Source organism: Pyxicephalus adspersus, chromosome 12 (assembly GCF_032062135.1).
Source record: "Pyxicephalus adspersus chromosome 12, UCB_Pads_2.0, whole genome shotgun sequence".
NCBI classification, from domain to species: domain Eukaryota; kingdom Metazoa; phylum Chordata; class Amphibia; order Anura; family Pyxicephalidae; genus Pyxicephalus; species Pyxicephalus adspersus.
In genome coordinates this window covers 24419827-24429794 of record NC_092869.1, presented here as the reverse complement: position 1 = coordinate 24429794, position 9968 = coordinate 24419827, and positions in this window count along the sequence as shown.

The window sequence follows — 9968 nt, the reverse complement described above, 5'->3', positions numbered from 1 at the left end:
TTTTTATTTTTATTATTATTGGCAACTTCTAAACATTTGTGACTAAACCAAAAAAAAAACAACTTTTTTTTCAATTCTCATATTTAATTCAGGAATACCCCCAACAATATTTCTTCTGATTCTGGGTAGAATGATGACTAAAGTTATCCAACCCAGTTCCTTTGAGCCCAGCTTGTCAACTGTGGGATAATCTTCACACAGCCTGGGCTCATAGTACTCCTGGGGTAGTGCTCAGAGGGGAAACTCCAGAAGGAAGGACCACCAAGCCAAACCAAGGAAAAGGAGAAAAGACCAGTGGTGTTTCCAGATTAACCTAAAGACTGAAGCAGTATGTAAACAGGGTGGGGGAAGTAGAATAAGAAGCGATAGAAGAAATAAAGTTCTTCCTAAAGCTACGTACACACGTCCAATGGTTCTCTTCCGACAATCGGCTCAGGGCCAATATTGGGTGAGAATCTGTATAAAGCACCAGTCGTCCATCGTCCAAACCACCATCCTTGTGGATCCACGGACGATGGACGACTAACGATCTTAATGCAAGGTAAGGAAGAGAGCGCGCAGCAGGGTGCCGCTCCGTCGTTCTCCCCCTCTCTATAGAGCAGAATGTTGCTTTGCAGGAACGTCAAACAGATGAAACATAGAGCTGAGTTGCTTTTCCAAGCATCCCGTCCTTAGCTGATCTAATAACACATACTTAGGCACAGAGCCATGCCTTGGCCAATACAACATGACCAGGGTCATATGTTTTGCTTATATATCTTTTTGTATGGAATCTCATGTACAGTTGACAATCAAAAATCCAGCCATCGATAATCGGGTTCCTTCAGTTTCCCGGCATGAATTTTGGATCGCATTTTCAATACAAGGTTGGCGGGTTTTTAAATGGCAACTGTATGTGATTCTAAAATTATCTGGCATATAGAAATGAGGGTTACTTCAATAAGGGGGAAGTCAAAAATGGTAGTCCCAATCAAATCTTTGCATCAAAGCTCCTAAATCTGTAGCAAAAGGATAAATAAATAAAGGATAAATTTAATAAAGGATTGAGAACAGGCAAATTCGTATGTTTTATTACACAATATATATTGCCTGTCTCTTCTGCAATAAACAACCTGCTTATTTGCAATTGTTTTATTTTAATGTATAATTCCACTTTTAAGGAGTAGATTTTAAGCTGCTTATAGAGCTATCAACTACATAAAGTTATTTATTGCTTGTATACAAATAAATTCATTATATAAATATAGTAGCCTAAAATAGGCTGTAGTAATAATAATATAAAGTGCACAATAACCAAAAGGCTAATGCAAGAGTAACTGAGTTTTAATATATTGTTATACAGTATTATTATACAGTATTTATATATTACGCAGCGCTTTACAAAGTCCATAGTCATGTCACTAGCTGTCCCTCAAAAGAGCTCACAATCTAATGTCCCTACCATAGTCATATCTCATTAACACAGTCTAAGGTCAATTTTTGGAGGGAAGCCAATTAACCTAACTTCATGTTTTTGGAATGTCGATGCGTTTGATGGATTGAATAATTCATTAAAGTACAACAAATAAGAAAATATTCAGTGATCATCATTTAAATACTGTACACAGTATGGGGCATATGTGTGCAATTACTATATATTAGGCAAATCCTAAATAAACGATTTAAATACATCCCCTCCTGTGAACCTTTTGTTTATTTTAAAGTTTAAAACATAATAAACAATAAAAGAAAATATTCAATAAATAAATAAAATTATAATAATTAAAAAGTTTAAAAGACTTTAAAAGCATTATTATAAAAAATACAACATTATTTAAATTACATGCCAAGTATCTATTTTTCTATGCTTTACATACATAAATGATAGAATTTTAATATGGACACAAACGATTTCCTAATCAACTTATAAAATGTTTTAAGATAAGGTTATGAACTTGTATAACACTTAAAATATATATATATATATATATATATATATATATATATATATATATATATACACATATTATTATATTACATATTTATTGTATTATAGAATTATTTTATTGACTTATGGTATTAATGTAAATATAAAAAAATGTAAGAAATATTAAATTAAATTTTTTGTATAGGTAAAAAATAAGTGCATCTAAGTATTTATATGTATTAATTGTGTTTATATGTTAAATATGGTTGTATTTAAATTTGTTATTAATATATATATTGTTATATTACTACTTCTACTACAAATATGATAATAATAATTTCTATTATTAATATTATTATTTTTCATAATCATTATTATTACAACAAAATAGTTACTATTACTTCAAACATACTAATAAAATGGTTAAAAATACCACTCTATTGATTTAAAGGCAAAAAGCAAATGCAATTTTTTAAAATGTCTAACCAAATTACAAATTAATAAGCAAATTCTTCTGTATTTGTTTTTTTTTTTTTTACTTTTTAATAATATACTGTCTCCTAAATGACTCTCAACCTTTTATTGTCACTTACTTTTGTTAACAAAAATAATTATTTATTATTGTTATTTATTGCTAGTTATTGTTAGTCTATTTGAATTACTATTTTGTTCACATTATTAGGTCATAATAATTATCCCAGACTATTACAGACAAATGGGTTCATTTATCAAAACAGGAATTACTTCTTTTTCCACTTTCCCTGTTTTGTTTTTTTTTACTATTTTTAGTAAACTATTACTATTTTTACAGTTTACTATTTACAAATTAATTTGTTTTGGGTTTTTTAACACACAGTTTTTTATTTACAAATTATTGACAAGGTCTTACATAGCAATTTTTTTAAATCCTTAAGAATTTTTATGTTGTTTTTAGATATTCTGTGCTTTTTGATTCTTTCTACCCATAAAAATCTGTAATGAGCATGTTTAACACCTTATAACCAGACAGCAACATTTGCTTATTTCCTTTACTCCTAACCATCTGCATAATATCCCTCATTTACTATTTTTATTACAAATATAAATATTATTTAATTGCATATCAGATTAAAGTGTAGAGGGTTAGACGTGGAAATAAACATACAAAACTGGTGTAAAGATTTATTTTTTATTGAACAAGGCAAGTTACCCAGAAACTGCAGTGAAAAGATGTGCATTGTATACTGCAAATAGAAGAAAGAGAAAGGAAGGGAGACTAGAATGAAAGCAATGGTCATAAGAAAATAAGTTACAGACAAGGCTCTTATCAGGATAATCTGGGCATTTTTATTCCCTCTCAGACAGCCTTTCTTATTCAGAGTGAAAGTAAATATGTGGCCTTATCGGCAGGAGCATGGCTCTTTTCAGCAGGTCCAGGGGGGTGATAGTGACTATGCAGCCTGAATTGCTCGTCCTATCTCACACAGGGCAGGTGGATGCAAATGAAATTTTGCTGGAAAACATCCTGAATAATGCAAAACTGACGATCTCTATCACCCAAGTCTTCCAAGGCCTGAATAGATCCTTGCATTCCCCATAAAACTGAATCAATCATTTTACTTATTTAATTTGTGGTTGTAACTCACTTTGATGCATCCCTTGGTTACACGAAGGGGGGGGGGGGGTAAGAAGAGGGGGGGCAGGGTCAGTTTAGGAGGGGGATGTTGGTCACTGCATGCCACCCAGGATGTTATTCACAAGTAACAATTGCCATTATCTGTTCCCACTTTGGGCTAATCAGACAGAATATGTAAAGATGAATCTTGTTTCCTGTTGTCATTGGGAGGTAAGAGTTATCTCTGGGGAGGAGTGAGGATAAGTGAAGGTGAGGGGAGGGGGGCTTCTGTTCCCATTAGGGTCTTAAGCACTTGACTCACACTGGTACTTAGCATCCCGTAGACAGGGACGGTCTGAAAGCAGTTAGTTTATGTTTGGTTGTAAATGGGGTGGCATGTTTATATAAACAGCATCTCCCAGTAAGTGATACTAATATTTGGGTTGCACAGGGCGAAGAAGGAACAAAGTGTTGAGCCAGCTCAAGGCCACCATCCAACTTTCCAAGGACTACATCCCTCTCCGGCCATGTCGTCTTCCAGCAGCCTTAGCTTCACAGTGCGGAGAATTCTGGATCTGCCTGAGTATGAAGACACCGAGCCCAGTTTATATACATTTGTGTGAACTCTACAAGATACGATAGTCACATATTTCATGAGCAGCAACATGGACCTATACTTGAGATACAAAAAAATGCTAAATCTTATTATAGTTTTTGATATTTTTGCATCTTGCTCATGAAAGTCTGTAAATAATGGGAAATATATGTATTTGTATATATACATCTGATAACACGTGGTGCTCTTTGTTGTATTGCAATTTTAAAGCAATTTAAAATGTTATTTGCCGCAAACTGTAAAATATGTTCATATTGAATAGAATCCATGGAGTTATCTCCACATATTGCAAATAAACTGACTTTGCAGTTTTCAGAGTTGTGTATTTGTACAATATTGGTAGCTTGAAAGATTCATTAGGCAAAGGTTTATATCACTCAGAGAACATCCCCTAATTTATTCCCATTTTAAGAATTGGTAAAGCCATTAGATGTTGATGTTCAATGCTATAGATTAATAAAAAATAACTGGAGAGTCCAGCTGCAGGGAGAATCCAGCGATCTCCCATAGTGGCCTTGTAGAGGAGGGTACAGACATCTACTACAGAGAAAGTACATTCATGTCATTGAGAAGGAAACATAATTGTGCTCTGTGAAGGTCATCCCAAACTGAAGTATTAGATCTGGATAAAATTAGCTTTTAGAAGAAAACTTATATTTTAAGTGTCATATGGTTTGCATAACTGTATATTCCATGATGTATAGGATTGAGCTGATTTCATTATGTTCTTGCTAAAATAGACATCTGTGTGTTGACCATCATCTCCCAGCATTGGATTATAATCATTATAACAATGGTAATTACATTTTATTAAGATGTGTGACTTCTTACAGCTTGTAGGCATAAACAGTACTTTGTAATTAGTAGAATTATACACACAACTCCAAGACTTTTCTAGAGCTGCCCCAACTCTCTGGAATGGTCTTCCTCGTCCTTTTCGGCTTGCTCCTACTTTCTGCTCATTTAAAAAAGCACTCAAATCCATCTTTTCATACTTGCCTACCCATCTTCTTCTGTCTCTTAAAAATTGTGTCAGACTTCCCCACTTCCTAGATTGTAAGCTCTTCGGGACAGGGTCCCCTCCTTTTCCTGTATCACTATCTGTATCTGTCTGTCATTTGCAACCCCTATTTATTACAGCGCTGCGTAATATGTCGGCACTATATAAAATCATGTTTATTAATAATAATTATTCCTATTCATAGGTTACACTGCCTGCAGAAACAACTGAAAGTAATGTTCATCTCCTATATGAGTGGCCTTCTCTTTTTCAGATTTAACAATATCTTCTATGATTCATTGATGGCTAAGATATTATTTTTGTGCAGATTTCAATGTTTGCTAAAATGTGAATTTATTATATAAATTCACCTATATTTATTATATGCAATTCACCTATAACTTATTACCCAATAACACACTTTAAAATGATAAAACAAGTCAAATATTTTATGTAGAAGCAGAGTATGAGGATATTTATAAATATAGATATAAAATGGGAAATTTATTATAGGCATGCAAGTGAGCTGGTATTACACAGGGTAAACTGGCATACACTATTCTTATAACTAGATTTATTATCTTTATTTCCCAGTCGGCAATGTACTAAAGAGCACCTTGTCACTTATTAATGTTTTATAATAATACCAAAAATGTTACCAAGACAATAGCAAAATTCCCAATCCTAAGCTTTTACATAGAGCCATGTTGTTGCCTAAAAATGTCTGGAGCAGCGTTTCTCAATCTTTTTAACATGGGGAAATAATATTAAGGTCCTCAGGGATCCCCTGTTATATTTACTATATCCACAGCTCACAGTTCATTAGTGTGGTGGTCAGTAGGAAGAATGCCTCTTACATTGCTGGCCAGTGGGAAGAATGTCACCCTTACAGATACCCAAAAGGATCATTGGTGTCACTTAAACTGACCTGAGAGCACAAACTGCTCAGGGACCCCCTAGTAACCTCTGGGAGAACCATGGTGGGGGAACACTGCTGTAAAGATTGCAGAAGGAACGGAATGTGATGAAATTGTTTACTATGCAATTATTTAGGGGCACATTGAAAAACACTGAAAAAAACATTCACTAGTGATGAATCAGTCACTGATATTTAAAGATATGCACATAAAAGATTTAGCTTCTTATTAAGAATTTCTTTCTAAGTGTGCCTATAGTCAACCTTTTTTTTATTTGGTTCTGTCTCCGTCCTCCTGGGAAGATGTTCACACCCTTTAGCAGTGATGTCTGTATGGTAAGGGAAATCCCATCCAACACCAGGACAAGTATCTACATTTGTAGATTTCCACTCACCCCCGTTTCAGTGACAAATGTCCCAGGAGACACAGAGAGCATCAGGTTTGCTGGATCACCCAGGTTCTCTCATGCTGGTCTATTTTCTCCAGTGTTGGAGGGCTTTAAATCAAGTCCAGTATCTCCTTTCTTGTAATGCTGATTTACGGCTGATTCCATATGAATTGTGTTTATGTGTGAGACAAAATTATTGTCCATCTATTTAAGTATTATTTCCCCATATGCAAGTTTGAAAAGACTTCATAGACAATATAGAAACAAATGTTCTTCTCACCAGTAATGTGAATAAAGTATATGTGATGACTTCAATCCCCTCAACCTTAATTTATTAGCAATGCCACCACCAATTATTATTATTAATATTAATAATTATAGTAAACAGGATTAATATAGTGCCAACGTATTACGCCACACCAATGCATGTGTCATTTGAGAGAATGGTTGCCCACAATCTTCTGTCGCATACTAAGACAGCCATCACATCTGGGTAAGCTACAATATATTACATTTTTGTAATTTTTGTGTTTAGTATTTTATAAGTTAATTCTTTGAAATCTGCACATCTTTATTTCTTCTATTTTGTTATCTTTTTGGCTTGCAGTGTTTCATATATTCTGTTACCATTGTGGAAATGTCACATTACTCTACATATTCATTAGCTGTACGTGGCATTGAAGTAGAGGTATTCAAGGCTGTCTTTTAGTGTAAAAATGTTTTATTAGGTCAAGGTCTTATGAGAATGGGCTTATTTATCCTCAGATCTCTAAACATAGATATGTATTGTATGTTTTATCTAAATATGCCAGAATGATGTCACTATTATATATTGGTATATTGATTTTACACCCTCTATCCTCCCTGCTTCTTTCACACAGGACCGATAGAAGGGTTATTCTCCCCATCACAGACACAAATATAAAAAATAATCAGGGGACTAATCTATTTCCATTCTATCAAAAACTCAAGCAAAAAGTTTTGAATACACTTTACTCTCTCAAAATGAGAATCTGAGCTGTACTTAAGGATAACATTGATGATGATCTTTTGTCCATAGGTGCCAGCGGACACCACTAACTAACCATTGCCAAGGGAATTTATTGATCAGGTTGGAATAACTATTCCAACTTAGTTTTCCACTGATATATTTACTGCCCACATCCTCCCTCCCCCACCTGGGACTTTCTACTACCCCATGTTAACTGATGCAGATTTAGGGGGAGCGAGGACTTTTTAGCCTGATGCCCTCTGAATTGTCCTTATACTGTTCTGTCTGACTACCCTGTAAAATCTATAGGCAGCAGAAGCCACATAGAAGTTCCACTGTTGTTACAAATATACCAGCGGTAGGAAGATTAGGTTATATGTAACCTGAGGCCAATGATATATAAATATACAATAAAAAATGGTGGAGTCTTAATGTCAATGACAAATATAAATTTTAGTTTCAGTAATCACTTAGTCAAAAGTCAGACTTTTTAAACTAATAATCTTTGCTAGAAGGAGATCCCTTTACAAACCTCAAACCAAAAAAAAAATCATATTTTATTGCTATTTATTTTCATTAACATCCATAGACTGGCAACCATTGATTAGAGGACCTCCGGCACCCTGGAAACCCATCGGCCCAAACAGGCTAGGATTATAAACACTGATTCTTTTTGTATGGCTTTCCAACCTTCAGCTCGTTGAACAATTTTATAGCTGTAGAGCCACAAATGCAGCCTCTGTGCTGTAAAACAAATAGTGCATTGTTGCAGGTTGTATCTGTTTGTTTATATCCCAGTATGAGGGAATTTATTGTACGTGTATAAATGTCTCCCAGGGCCATAAAAAGACATGTCAGTCGTGTAATACAGGGCATGTACGTGGGAGGTGAAGCAGTGTATCTTAGGGAGATGCTCAGTGGAGTGTGAATAGGACAAATTGTCAATGTAAAGGCTGAAATGCAGGAGGCGTGCATATCAATGAGAGGGTCAGGGGAAGGGGGGAGTTGATGGAATGGGGTTAGAGAAGTGGTGTTCTCCCTTGTTTTCAGGCACTACTATCAGCCTATAACCCTGTAGCTGTCACCTGGGACTAGCATTTCAGCTGGTTACCACCTTGCGTCACATATGGAAGAGACCCTCTCTCGAAGGTCCTCCCAGGGATGTCTCTCCTTAAGTCTTCCATTGTCCACCAACTTGAAAAGGTTTTTGTTAAGAATTAAATGGGCTGGGACAAAACAAATCCTCCCCGTTTCTATTGGAGGCTGTTAAATCTGTCCCCTGTGACAATTTTATGGGTTTTAGGTGGGACAATAGTATCTATTTGAAACATGGTGGCCTTCAGAGTGACAATGGGACAGAATTAGATAGTTTAAGAAAGCCAATTAACCCCCCTGCCTAATAGAAGATGACCACACTTAGATAACACTTATGGCCCTATCAGGGAGGATACACAAACCTCTTACTTAGGGTGACAGTTGTAGATACATCTTCCCACACTCAGACACTTGGTCTTGTGCACCTTCTTCAGAGACACTCAACGTAAAAGTCTGTAAACATAGTCAAGTATAGCCCAACACTCCAAGGATCTTCCTTGTAAAGCACAGCTGAAGTTGCAGTTTTATAGGTGTGAATTCTATAAAAGTAGGTGAAAGAAGAGGGAATATGTCCATTGTGACATCTGAACAGAACCCACACAATATCATGGTGCTCCAGATGGTGCATGTGATTGGTTACTTCATCTCAACTTTTTCTTTCTTTATTTTTAAATTTTGTTTTCTAAAATTTTGGGTGGCATTGATAATTCACTAAATAGTAAACGGTTAAATCCTAGTTCTTAGACTCAGTTTAAAGAACTCCAACAATCACTTGTTAATCAATATGCTATCAATTTGTACAAAATATTAGCTGTTAGGTTTGCACACTGCTGTGGTATTGAGATAAAGGAAGGGAGAGGTGTTCTTTAGTCCTAGGGTGATAGAGCTGTTCTTCCTAAACCAAATTCATTGATGCACTTGTTCCTCTGTAATCTTTTTTATGTATATATTTTCATTTAAAAAAAAATTTAATGATTCCACTAGCAAGGTGTATCATAGGGTGAAGCTCAGTATAGCTGCAGCATTGTCACACTTTCCTGCATGTTGGAATACAAGCAGTTGTGCCAACACACTGGCCCATTGAAGGTAAACGATAGCCAACACAATTATTTTTATTAATATTATTATGATTATTATTAATAAACAGAATTTATATAGCGCTAACATATTACGTAGCGCTGTACATTAAATATGGGTTGCAAATGACAGACAGATACAGACAGTAACACAGGAGCAGAGGACCATGCCCCAAGGAGCTTACATTCTATACAATAAGATAGTAACCTTCATCTGCCGGAGTGTGAAATGTGAACTAAGTAGACAAAAATCCCTTTTTTTACATACAAAAAAATGTTTATTTATTGTCCATTAAGGGACACAGCTTCAGATGAGGGAGCCTAGACAGCAAGATAGTCTTAGGATACTAAATCTATCGCTATATCCCTCAATGTGCTTGAAGAA